The sequence below is a fragment of the Mus musculus genome, chromosome 8 (assembly GCF_000001635.26).
Source record: "Mus musculus strain C57BL/6J chromosome 8, GRCm38.p6 C57BL/6J".
Lineage (NCBI taxonomy): Eukaryota > Metazoa > Chordata > Mammalia > Rodentia > Muridae > Mus > Mus musculus.
Window position 1 is genome coordinate 34215885 of NC_000074.6, and position 13849 is coordinate 34229733.

The 13849-nt window shown below is 45.1% G+C and overlaps 1 long non-coding RNA gene across 1 annotated transcript; it reads left to right on the forward strand.

The window, feature by feature from the left end:
- The first annotated feature begins 945 nt into the window (after positions 1–945).
- Gm29243 (predicted gene 29243) lies at positions 946–10266 on the forward strand. Its single transcript, NR_166073.1, has 4 exons — positions 946–1072; positions 4983–5080; positions 7978–8084; positions 10147–10266. It is a non-coding gene; the product is annotated as a predicted gene 29243 (long non-coding RNA).
- The last annotated feature ends 3583 nt before the right edge of the window (positions 10267–13849 follow it).

Below are 13849 nucleotides of genomic sequence, written 5' to 3' on the forward strand. Positions count from 1 at the left end.
AGCAGGAATAAACACAGAGGCTCTCCCTGGGGTAGGGATGGAAAGAGAAAGAGCCGGAAACTTCCCGGGTGCCCCTGGAGCCAGGACTGACCATCCTACAGGAAGCAAGGAAGCCACGTGGCTCTTTTCAAAAAAAAAAAAAAAAAAAAAACCACAACCCGATTAGAGCAATGTTTGTCCTCAATCTAGGTAGCCTGCTTCTCAGAGGAGCTCAGAAGTCGTGATCTCATTAGCCCTGAAGGCAGCTCTGTGAAGAGAGCTCTCTTGGTGACACCTTGTTTCCTGACAGGAAACCAAATCCCCCAAAAGCGAAGGCGGGGAGGCAGAGCCACGCGTGGTCTTATGTAACAAGCTGACTGTGTGGCGTCCTTACCAGGCTGTCTGTGGCTTCAGAGAGGCTCTGAGCGCCACATGCTTTAACCCCTATGGCCTCCAAAGTCTAAAACCTTTTTTCAATGCTGTCTGCCAATTTCTCTGGGTTCTATTCTCAAACACAACAAGGGCAGCTCCTTTATAAAAATCTCACCGAAGCTGGTATATCACCCTTTCCTCGACAAGCCACGGTCTGAAGTAAACTTCCTGCCTGCGTCTTTCAACAGCAGGAAATAGGGTTCTTTTTAACAGAAAAAGATTTCAAAGAATGCTAGAAATCTAGCAGTTGATGTGAACTTTGGTTTGGGCAAAAATAGGACGATTACACTGAAAAACTTTACAAGCAAAAGTTATTAGAGACCATTAGACGTAAACTTGCAACTATCCAAAGCAAGTATTTCTAATATATGCACAGAGAAATGTCTAGATGTTTGGTAATCTTAATGAAACTGACACCCATAGACTCATAGGGAGGGGCACTATGAGGAGGCGTGGCCTTGTCGGAAGAGGCGTGGCCTTGTCGGAGGAAGTGTGTCACAAGGAGTGGACTTGAGGTTTCAGAGGCTAAAGCCCAGTGTTGTGCTCTCTTCCTGCTGCCTGAGGATCTGGATGAGAACTCTCAGCCACCTCTCCAGCACCGTGCCTGCCTGCTTGCCACCATGCTTCTCACCATGATGACAATGGACTAAAACTCTGAACTGTAAGCCAGTCGCCAATGAAATGTTTTCCCTTGTAAGAGTTGCCATGGTCATGGTGTCTCTATGTAGCAACAGAAATCCTTAATAACTTAAGCAGTAACCTTAGGAAGTTCATGGTGTTTGTCTGGAGGATAGAGGAAATCCATTTTTATTTTCCTCTCCATCTTTCTTTAACATTTTCTTTTTACAATAAGTGAAATAGGAGTTTTGATAACAGAGAAAAAGAGCTTTATTAATTTCTTACCTTTCCTGTGTCCTTACATTGGCCAGCTCCTTAGCAAGTCCATGTCATCTTCTGCCTCCACATCTTTACCAATATGTGAGTCATTCTGAGTCATGAGTGATCAACTGCTGCTATGTTTTAGTGCCCCTGCCCCCAAAGTGTAGGTATCAGAGGAGATCTTGAATAAGTAAAGCCCAGAGTGAAGGTTTATTTTGACATGGGCACGGCTTGTTAGGGACTCCAAGCCCAATTGGCCTGTGGGGAATTGGTAAAGCTGATGGCCCAGACTCAGGAGGAACCGCAAAGCTCTCCTTGAGAGTCCGAGTATGAGTGTGCAGAGACTAGCAATGGTGGCTTCCTGCTCCTGCATATTTATCGCTTGTTATTGCTGCCTACAGAGATCTACTGCTGGGTCCGGCTAACCCCTCCTCCTGGTGCATATAATAAACATGAGGTTCTGGGTAGGAGCAGTTAGAAAACCTAACCTGGTCTCAGCTTCAGTATATGTGTGTGCACGCCTGTGTGTGTGTTTGTGTGCACACGCGCATGCGTGAGTCCATCCGTCTGTCTGTCTGTCTTTCCTCCATTCCCTCTGCCTCTAGCCATGGTCCCAGGACCCAAGCTGCATGGGTCATACACGGCATCAGCCCTCTCTGCCTTCCTCATTATTCCCGATACATTTCCAGGCAGGTGTTCATCAGGACCTCAGTTTTATCCCACGATGTCCAAAATGGAACAAATATTCTTTATGTACCTGTCTTGTTTCCATGTTCCCCCCGCCCCCTATACAAATATCTTTCTCATTTTAAAAACTTATAATAATGATATTACCTAGGGGCATCGGCTGCTTCTGCATCATGGTGAGCAGAAAACTCGACAGAAGCAACGTAAGGGAGGGAGGGTGATGGTTTCTGAGGGTTTCAGCCTATCATGTCGGAGAAGACTTGGTGGAGCCATGCCAGTAGGTGTGCTCATTGGCATGGTGGATCAGGAAGCAGGGAATTCAACAGGAACTAGGGGCCAGATGTCACCGTCAAAGGCCTTGCATTGATGACTTACTTCTTCCAGGAAGGCCCCACAGTTCCTTCTTCAGTGTAAGGCTCTCAACTGAGCTCTCTGGCTTTCCACAGTCTCATAAAGTAGCACACACTTAAAGCCCAAGACTCTGAGGCACATTTCAGAGGCAGGCTGTACCCCTTGCTTCCAGGCTTGGGCTTGGAATAGAAAGTCCAGTCAGACATCTCTTTCTTTCTGGCTTTGCTCCCCATCCACTTCATTGTTGAGTCGTCTGAACTTGAGCTTAGTTACTTCACTTTCGTCTACCCTTCCCTCCCTTTCCCCCACACCACTCTTGGAGGTTGGAAGTTTCCTGTCTGATGTGTGGGTGATGCCAACGGCATCAGAACAGCTTTGATGCCCTCTGATCCTCCCCCCATCCCATATATACAGTCAATAGCCTAGAGGACCACAGCCAGTTCTGAGTAGGTTTCTACTCTGAGTTGGCTTCTACTTTGGGCTCCTGGTGATCTACATGAAGTGGAAACTTAAGGGTTCTTTGGAAAGTCAGTTGTGTTGGAAGGTGTTTTCCTGAAGTGGACACTGGAGTGAAAGGCTGAGGCAGACTGGAGAAGGAACATTGAGCTGAAGCAGACACAGGAGAGAGGATGTTCTACTAAAGCAGGCACATGAAAGGACATTCAATGAAAGATTCTTTGCTAATGACACCCATGTATTGGTCTGCCTTACACTGCGTAGTTGAGCTGCATTTGTCGGGACACTATAGAGAGAAACACACCAATAAACTTCAGGTGGTGTGCTGTGGCTTCTTGCCGCTTCTGTAGACTTGGGCTGATTGGCACGGTGATGTCAGCTGAGACAGCCACATGTGCTTGCTGAGGCAAGACCATGGAGGACAGGTGATGTTTGGAAGGTATAAATAGAATGCAAGCTTGGCTCGCTTATCGTTTGCGAGTGGATTTAGCTGCTCCTGCTAACCTATGAACTGAACTGCCGATTTCCAGACAACACAGATGGGAGTTGCTCCAAAGAACCTTTCTAAACAGGTCCACTCCCCCCACACCATATCCAATCTTTCTTGCTACCTGTGGTGAGTGGTGGGCTAAAAAGTGTTTAATAAAACTAAAAATCGGTCTTGAAAAAAATTAAAGTTACATCTACCAAAACCAATCCAGGTGTTCTTAGGCTTGGGTAGGTTTAATGATCCCTTCTAATTTTGTTTCCCATCATCCTCCAATATTAATCTAGGCCCAGGCTGTCTAGGCAGGGTGTATCTGCAGCTATGCCTTAGTGCTTACTAGTATCATCTAGGGAATTAAGCTCCTGAAGGGACCAGGCTGGACATGTTGAATTCCTTCTATCATCATTTACACGTCCACTGTGTTTTGAGCAAACTCTAGCTTGTTCATGACCCTGTAAACATTTGACACTCAGGATGAACGTCAGCATTTTGAGCTCAGCAGGCTTTTTGTCTGGGAAGGGCATTGGAAATGAGCAGTTGATGCTGGATACAGAGGGAGCTGCTTCCCTTTGGGATGGAAGAGGTTCTCCCACTAGGGAGGGTCAAGAGAAGAAGGATCTATGTGATAGATGGAAGTGACTTAGGCAGGGGAATGGGGTTTCCAAGAGGAAATTTCTATAAAGACAAGCAAGGGTGAGCCCAAATGGCCCCCTAGCTTCAGGCCTAGAAGTGTAAAGGGGAAATAACAGTGGTTCAGGAAGCCAATCTGATCTGGTCAGGCTGGCGTGGGCAGAGATGGTGATTCTGGTTGTGTGAGTATGAGTTTCAAGAGGGCTAACATTTGACAGCATAGGCAGGCAGATTTGCTATGCTCTACCCTATGCAAAGGTGGGCATTTTATTTTATTTACTCTGTGTGTGTGTGTGTGTGTGTGTGTGTGTTTGTGTGTGCATGGTGAGGTTGTGAATGGTATATGTGCATGTGTGTGTGGTATATGTGCATGTGTGTGTGGTGTATTTGTGTATGGTATATGTACACATGTGTGTGTATGGTACATTTGTGCATCTGTGTGTGTATGGTGTATGAGTATGAGTATGTGTGTGTATAGTGTATTTGTGTATGGTGTATATACCTGTGTATGCTATGGTGTGTGTATGGTATATGTGTATGTATGTATATGGTGTATTTGTGTGTGGTGTATGTGTGTGTATGGTATATTTGTATATGGCATATGTATATATGTGTATATGATATATTTCTGTATGGTATATGTGCATGTGTGTGCATGGTGTATTTGTGTATGGTATATGTACATGGGTGTATATGGTGTATTTGTGTATGGTATATGTGCACATGTGTGTGTGTATGGTATATGTGCATGTGTGTATGGTGTATTTGTGTATGGTGTATGTGCATGTGTGTGTGTCTCTGTGTGTGTATGTGTACTGAAGCAGAGGCCAGAAGAGGTTGTTGGGTATCCTGTCCCATCACTCTCCACTTCATTCCTTTGAGACAGAGCATTTCAGCGGACCCAGAGATAGTTTGGTAGGCGGATCTTCCTGTCTCCATGCACACAGTGCTGGTGTTATAGGTATACATACAGCCGCCACCCCTGGCTTTTTGTATGTCCTCATGCTCATGAATCATGTGCTCTTACACTGAGCCATCTCTGTCGTGCCACCAGATGTAATTTCCTATTTCATCTCATAAGCTAACAGCACCATAAAGATAGAAGACTAGCTACAGGGGATTCTCCGTACAATTCATACTAAAGCCATTGCCTGGAGAGTCTGGCATCTTGGACTGAAGGTAAGTTTCTGCTCTGTTGTCAACCTTCCTGAAGGTTCTAGGGAGAGGAATTTGAGGAAGAGGAAGCTCATGAAGCGGGATACCGCTTACACAGAATGACTTTCTCGAAAGACCATGAGCTCTGTTGAGTGTAGAGATATGCCTAACTTTTAACCCATAAAACCCAGTTTTTGAGTCTTAATGGGCACAACCATGAATGATTGCATGAGTATCTAGTTTGTTCAACAAACATTACAATGCATGGTAACCTTTATTTTAGAATCTATGTTCTATTAGTATAGTCTGCCACCACACTGGGTGTTTGCAGGTGTCATGTTACATGGTGTCAGTTGACAATCTGGTTCTACTGAGTCAGAACTTCAGGGCAGAGGAGGTTCCATGGTATTCCTAAGCACCTGGATGGTTTCCATCAGAGCCATTGCTGGACCTTGTTTCCTTCCTGGCTGACTCTAGTTACAGCCCTTGGATTCCAAGTTTCCTCTTATCATTTCTGGCTCATTGGTGTAGCTTGTCAGCATCTTTTTGATCACTCTCTGTCATTCATTATACTAGCTATTTGCTCTCAGTTTTTTTTTCTTTTTTTTGTATTGCGTGTGCTAATTAGATAAGCACACCTTCTCTTGGGAAAACATGGGGGACATCAAAGGGTTAGGATCGAAATGGATTCATCAATTAACACCATGAAATGGAGTCAGCTAGAAAACCATTTAAAGAAGTTGTTATTCCCCCACAAATGTAGTTTACAGAGAAACACCACCAGGACACAGCTAGGAGATTTAATTGGTACTTCCATCTCTGCCAATTAGTATTTCTGTGACCTTGGGTGAGACATGTAGTCTTTCTGGATTCCACTCTGTGGCGATTGGGATGGCTCATGCCTTGGGCTGACCCTTGTGGTTCCCTTGGTGGATCTACCCCAGTCAGATCCCTTCTTCCATAATTTCCCCGTGCTCAAGCCATCATGCACAGATCACCTGCTCCTTTCGATCAACCCCGGGCAAGGTAGAAGAAATTTCAAGAGTACTTTTCTGATAGAAACTATAGGGACATATCTGCCCCAAGGAAATAGAAAGGATACTGTCCATTCAACAAGACTCTGTTGAGTTTCTGTTACACGGCAATCACTGTGCTGGATTGTGGAGGTTGAGTAGTGAAAGAGAGCACCTACTCAGATGGGCTCGTGATCTACAATTGATGGGATGAGGGACGGGGGAAGGCAGCTGAGGAATATACAGCCAGATACACTGCTGGTGAAAATGTTTGGGAGTAAGTAGGGGATTGGACTGCGATTAGGTGACTATTTTAGGTAGGACATTAAATTAGAGTCTTTTTAAGAAGCTGACACAAACAGAGTTCTGAGCAGCAGAGGAAGCTAAGGGAGATGAGCTATGGCAGATGCTTTGGATGGGGAGAACTCTCTGCGGTCTGGGAACAGCAGAGGCACTGCAGTGCCAGGGAAATGTTAGTGGTTCTCCCTCTCCCCAAACAGACAGGAGCTGATCTGCTGAAACTCACAGCAGGGTCTTTATTCTATTCAAGCTAGCTCGGGTTCCTCCAACACACCCGCTGTCACACAGGACGGTTTTGGTAGTGGTAGAGCCCCAAATATCTATCGGGGCAAGGCTTTATAGTATGCAGCAAGCAGGGGTACGTGTACAGGCATCTAATTGAAGAGCTACCATGGCCTTTAACATAATTGGCTGGTGCTGGAAGTCATATAATAAACTTAGTTTCTGCTCTCCTCTGCATTGGTGGTCATTAGGCAGGGGGTGGGCTTGTAACCTGGGGAGGCAGGTTGCTGGGGAAATAACCTGGAGATGCTGGTATTGTTGAGGGTGTAACCTGGAGATACTGGTCTTGTTAGGAATTAATCTAGAGACTGGAGCTAGGCTCTGGTTTTGTTGGGGGTGAGGGCAACTTGGAAACTAATGTTAGGTACCAGCCTGTTAGTTTACCTGAGTTCAAACTTGGGTTAGGTTCTCTAAAATGGAGTCAGAACTCAAAAGATTTGGTCTCTCAGCAATGAAAAGGAAGATCTAATTAGGGAAAGATGAGGCAGAAGAGGCAACTGAGGGTCCTTTTAGTCCTGATGAAGTCTTTAGACCTCACTCTGAGATAAGGGAGAAGCCATAGGAGATTTCTCTGACCAGAGAGTTATTATATTTCAATGTTTAAAGGACCAGGCAGGCTGCAATGCAATGAGAGCAGTTCACTGAGGCAGCTGTGGGGAACAGGAGACCTGACCGACCCAAGGTCATTAGATCAGGATTGGGTGGTGAGGCGTGAGATTGCCCAGATTGGGATGTAGCTGCCCAGAATGGTCAGCAGAGGTAGGTAGGTTGGATGGATGAATGGGGAGGGGAAGGGGGGAATGCAAAGACAGAGAGACATAGATGAAGAGACAGACAGACAGACACACAGAGAGACAGAGACAGAAAGAAACAAAGTCAGAAAGACGGAGACAGAAGAGGAGAATCTAACTTAAGCCAAAGTTGATGTCACAATTGATTTCTCATCTGAGTACTGAGAATAATGGTGAAGTTGTCTGTAAAAGATGGAAATACCTGGGAGTGGACATAACTGGACCTTGGAAATGTGAAGTCTGAGATGTGTTTTCAATACTGGAATGAGTCAGAGTTTGATTTACAAACCGATAGCTGTGTAAGGAGACTTGGTATCCCATGGAGAGGTACTTCAAAATCGAACACATGCATTTCTGCATTTCTGAGTCTTGAAATTTGAAATCTTCGCCCTCCGTCTGACTTTTTGCATAAAGTCTCCATATTTACCACCAACCGAAGGCTGGTTTTCCCTATTAGAAGGCTAACTTTCTTCAACTGATTTTAGTGGGAAGCTCTCTACCACAGCATTCCTACCACAGCATTCCTCTACCGCAGGGAGATGCCATGGCTGACGGAGTCCTCATTGGGAAGCAGAGTCTTTGCTGGCTGCTTGGTTCACTTGGGTGGCTACTGCTGTTGCCTTATTTACAGAGTGGAGATGGGTAAGAAGCCTGGGGTAGCCACCTCCCCAAGTTCCCTGTGGTGACAAAGAAGATCATTCCTACCCCCCCCCTTTCCCCAGTGGCTATAGCAGTCTACGCAAGTTTCAGGCTGACTTCCATTGAGTGAGGTTTCAGTAAGGGAAGAGTCAACCCAGCGATCGTAAGTAACTAAATTCCTTCTGTAGATTAAGGGTCCAGCTGATGCTAAGACAATTTCCCAAGATTCTGAAGGTCGAGGGTCATAATACAATACACTCTAAAGGAAGAAGCAAATCTAATCCCGCTCACCCCATTATCTCTTGCTCTTGGCTCCAAGAAAGATTCTGTAGGTAGCAATAAGATTTTTACATTGGATGCTGCTCATGGTATCAACAAAACAATTTCTCTGTCTCAGAGAGTCGGAGCTCATAGCCTGTGTTTCCTCTCTTCCCCATTCCTTTTGCTTCCTTTTATTCTCCGTGAAGGTGTTAATGAACGGTTAATTGCTTAAGGGTGGGCTTGCTGACAAAGAAGAATAAGGACAGGAAAGCAGTGATAACAGTTTGAAAAACTGTGAATAGAGAACTGTAAAAGCAGGCTTCCGCAGAGCCTGGGGTGTGGGGGTGGGGGCTGGGTAGGCAGATTAATCTAGTTCCTTACCTCTGGCTCCCACCCAGCATCTTCCACTCCCATCTCCTTCCCTCAGTTTTGTCACAGCGTTTGAGGGTTTAATTGAAGACCTGCAGAGGAGAAAGTGCTACGGCCACTAACTGGCTGGTTATATTATGGGAAAGAGACTTGAGAGTAAACAGAGGGCCTTCTGCTCTGAGCACAGTGCTGAGAACCTGAAGTCAGGCAGAGGAGAGCCTGAGCCAAGGCTGTATATTAGTTTAATATTTGTAGACCCAATGTGATGCTCAAGATGGAGAGAGAGAGAGAGAGAGAGAGAGAGAGAGAGAGAGGTTCCATTCACCTTGGCCCTGAGATGAAGCCACACTAAGGGAGTCTAAGCAAGAGAAGCACGCAGAAGCGAACTTTTGTACCCTTGACTTTTGCAGAAGGCTCGCCCAGTTCATCTTCTATTTCCCCAGAATTCCCTTTCCTCATGCCTTTCTTCTCTGACTCACCGTCCTAGCTGTTCTTTACTGTGAAAGCACACACACAGTGTCCACCAGACAGTGGCTGGAACCTCTCATTGACAGGATGGCCCGACAGCGTGGGCTCTGTATGGAATCATGGTGTGCTGTGTGTGACTCACTCCTTGTTTTACCACCATCTGAGTCGGCCATCAGCCCATCCATTATCTGTGGCTTGTAAGCCTATTACATTAGCTCATCTCTTTTTGCCCAGTTGACATCCGGTCTTCTTCCTTTGTTGGAGTCCCCGGGACCGGCTGCATTACCTTCTCATGTGCTCATTGCCCCGTATGGTGTCATCCACAGATAACATTAACATGCCGTTTACACTTTCCTGGGTCACTAATCCAAATGTTAAATGAGTCAGAGGGTGACACTTGGCATTCACCATCTGTGGTGGGTTGACATTTGCCACTCCTGCAAACATTCACCCTCTTAAAGCAGGACCGGATCTGGTGCTTGTCAAAACCGGACCCATTCAAACCCTAATGATGTTGGTATGTGCAGCAACAGCACTCTTGTTAGCTATAACCTTTGTTCATAGTCACCCTCCTGCCCCGCCCCCACCCCACGCCTGTGGCCTGTGGAACCAAGAACTGGCTGGAGTCTGGGAGTAAGGACAAAGGTAGTGACGGGATGCCAGAGGATGCTGCCAGATGGCAGAGTTGGGGGGCTCAGCCGTCTGATCACTCAGAACCTATAAGCAAATGGCAGTGCCCTGCAGTATTGTCAAGACCGGATAGTGAAGGTGTGCTAGCACAAGCTAGCTCTGTTGAGTTACTTGAGATGCAAATTAGATTCATGAAGAAAACCTATTTGGCTTCCTTGACTACTGTGATGAACTAGACCCTTAAGCTTCTACACCATTTAGAACTGATGGAATACTGTTTTCCTGGCTGAACTACTAAATATTGATTTATAATTTTCTCTCTTTCTCTCACTCCTAGAGATGAAATCCAAGGTCTTTCAAGATATGCAAATGAAGCATCCTTTTTAAATTCAAATTGTGGCATAGCATTAAAAAACTTATTTTGATTAAAAATTATACTTGTGAATCTTCCCATTCACTTACTCTTTCTTTTGTTTGATTTTTATTTCTTTTAAAGACATTTTAAAATTTTAATTTATATATATGTGTGTGTGTGTGTGTGTGTGTGTGTGTGTGTGTGTGTGTGTGTGTGTGTTTACTCACATGTGCAAGGCCACAGAGGCTAGAAGAGGGTGCTGGATTTCCTGGAACTAGAGTTGCAGGTGGTGTGAGTCACCTGATGCAGATGCTGGGAATTGAACTTGGACCCTGTGTGAGAGTGTCTTAACTGTTGGATCATCTCCCCGTCCCCCATCCCTGCCACCCCCCCATCCCTGCCGCCCCCTTGACATTATTTCTTGATAGGAGATTTTGTTTTGTTTTCTAAAAACCTGTACTGACTCTCCGTGTGTGAGTGTATGTTTTACCCTGAACTGTGCTGGCTTGTAAAACAGAATCGCATAGATTTTATGTATCTCTGATTTCCAGTTTTGCTGTGTATCTTCTCTCCTCTCATCCTCTTTCCTTCCTTGTAGGGGATTTTAATTCAGAGCTTTGCCTATGCTAAGCTTTTACTAACATGAGCTATACCCTGGACCCTAATATTTTTTTTTTCTTTCAGAGTGACTCTTCAAAACTTCATTCTATAGATATTATTTCTTGGGAGAACTGGAGTTTTATTTCAAAATGTCCTTCTCTCTCTCTCTCTCTCTCTCTCTCTCTCTCTCTCTCTCTCTCTCCCCCTCCTCTTCCCCCTCCCCCTCCTCTCTCCTCTCCCTTTCCCTATGTCTCCCCTCTCCCTTTTCATCTCCCTCACCCCTCTCCCTCTCTGTTCATACTTGAGAAGCTGTTTTCTGTGTATTCCAGGGTAAGCTTAACTTTATAATCCCCATGTCTCAGCTTCCTAAGGGCTGACATTCCAAGCATATGCGTCCATACTAGTGATTTTTACACTTTGAACAGACTTTCAGAATGGATTATGATTTCTTCCTTTTTCCTTCCTTCCTTCCTTCCTTCCTTCCTTCCTTCCTTCCTTCCTTCCTTCCTTCCTTCCTCCCTCCCTCCCTCCCTCCCTCCCTCCCTCCCTCCCTTCATTCCTTCTTTCTCTTTTTGATCAGAGGTGGAAAGTAGATGTAGACATAAATAACATCAATTGAAGGGACGAAGTAACCAGTGTCCTCATGCTGTTGGCTGTGGCAGTGATGCAGTCCTATCCCAGGGACTCTGCTCATGTGGACCACTAGAAGTTGGAAAGTTTGGGCTGGAAACCTATAAGCAGGAAAAGAGAACACTAGAATATGTAGCCATGCATGCGTACATATATTATCTCAGATCAGTTTCCTGTAAAAGACAGTCATCTAAGTGCAAGGAAGTAAAAAAAATCTATCTTTATGAACTCTGTGTCATTTAGTTGACTATGGTTGATAATGCCAGGCATCGAATTAAATGCTCTTGCTGAATTTATCATAATAATTTCTCATCAATATGTATTGAGAATTATTATCATAATAATTCTCAATAATTACCCCATCAACCCAATCAGCTTAGAAAGGTTAAGTCAGGAAGCTTTCTGAGGCTACACAGCTGACTGAGGTCGTCATCCGGTTTGACCCTGAGGTCTGAGCTATCGCTATTACTCTGATTGCTTGGGCGTTTGGAGATAATCAGATGGGTTCACTTATCGAGGCTCTTCCGATTAAATGAAGAGGAAGTGGAATTCGTGTCAGCATATCTTCAGGGATCATACTATGATAGAAGTGTACCCAGAGACGACTGGGCATAAAGAGGACAGGCTAGATTCAGTGTAACGACAGGGACTGATTTAAGATAGGGGGAAGGAACAGTGAGCTGAATCGTAAAAACAAGGATGAGCTCTAATCTTCAGACTCTGACAGTTACCCTACCTGAGAAGAGGTAGATGAAGAATCTTGAAGTGAACAGATTATCTTGGATTATCGAAGTTGACCCTAAATCCAATGACAAGTGTTCTTATAAAAGCCTCTAGCGATGTGAGACATCAGTATCCTTCACTGTGTCCTCTGTGGGCTTTGCCCCAAATGCATTCGCACCTGTATCCTAACCTCCTCTTCTAAGGACATTTATCACATTGGATCGGGGCTAGTTATGATTGACATTGATTCCCAACTTGACAAGCTCTAGCGTTACCAAGGAAATAAACTTCTGGGAAAGTCTAGGAGGGAGTGTCTAGGTTGGTTTAGTTGAACTGGTGAGACTAGCCCTATAGGTGGGCATCACCATTACGTGGATCCAGGTCTGAAAGAAAAGGAGAGAGTAAATCAACCACCAGCCTCCACGGCTCTCTGCTTCCTGCCTGTGGATACAATGTAACCAGGCACCTACGATCCCATTACCAGAATGGATTGTATCTCTTCCTACGGGAGGCCCAAGCAAACCTTTCTTCCTTAAGTTGCTTCATGGCAGGTATTTGGTCACCACAATGAAGAAACAGTAACTAATCCAGCTACCAATATGGAAAGGCTAGCAACAGAAACAGCTAAGCAAGGAGTCTCCTGCCCAGGTAAAGACACATGGCTTTTGAGATGGTGTCTTGAGAAGTTTCAGTCGGCCATGTTATATGCTTTTGATGGCAAAAGGCCAACAGTATCACGTGTTTGGCTCCTTCCTAAATGTTCTAATGAGTAGCTCATATAATCATTTTCTGAGCCTCAGTCTTCCCTCACATTCCATGGAAGAAGGAACCTCTTTAATTCTGTATGTAGGATTTTTATTTATTTACAGAATAAGGCACTTGTTTTTCTAAAATATTTGTATTACATTTTATTTATTTTATTGGGGCGTGGTAGTGGTACATATTTCCTAGCCTCCCTCCCTCTCCCTCTCCCTCTCTCTCTCTCTCTGTGTGTGTATATGTGTGTGTGTGTGAGAGAGACAGAGAGAGACAGAGAGAGAGACAGAGAAACACAGAGAGAGACACAGAGAGAGACAGAGAGAGAGAGATCATGAGTTTTTTGCAGGTCACAGAACAATTTATAGGACTCTGTTCTTTCCACCATGTGGATTCATGAGATCAAATTCAGGCCATAAGGCTTGGTCGCAGGAGTCTTTAACCACTCAGCCCTGTTGCTGGCTTTGACTGCTTCCTGCCCCCAAGACAGGGTCTCTCTCTCTCTCTCTCTCTCTCCTCTCTCTCTCTGTTTTTCTCTCTCTCCCTTATGTAGCTCTCGCTGTCCTGAAACTATGTAGAATAAGCTGGCCTTGAACTCTCAGAGTTCCACCTGCTTCTGCTTTTTCAGTGCTGAAATTAAAGGTGTAGGCCACTGTGCCTTTTAAAAAAATGTGGGACAGGGTCTTTCTGCTGGTGTGTACCATCCCACCTGGCTGGTGTGTAGGCATTTTCACATTTATTCTACTTGATGAGGCCTATAGTTTGGGCCTCAGTATTTGTACTTCACATGCCTAAAGCCAGCAGCCCTGACTCCTGTCTCTTTAGGTCATGTTGGTGAAGAGACTATATGACATCACAGGCAGCACTTGCAGCACTTGCTGGCCACCAGGTCTGTGACGCTTGGGTTATATTTAGTACAGAGGAAGCAAAGGCAGACAGCTATGAACTCACCATTGTTCCAAGCAGGGCGGAGTCC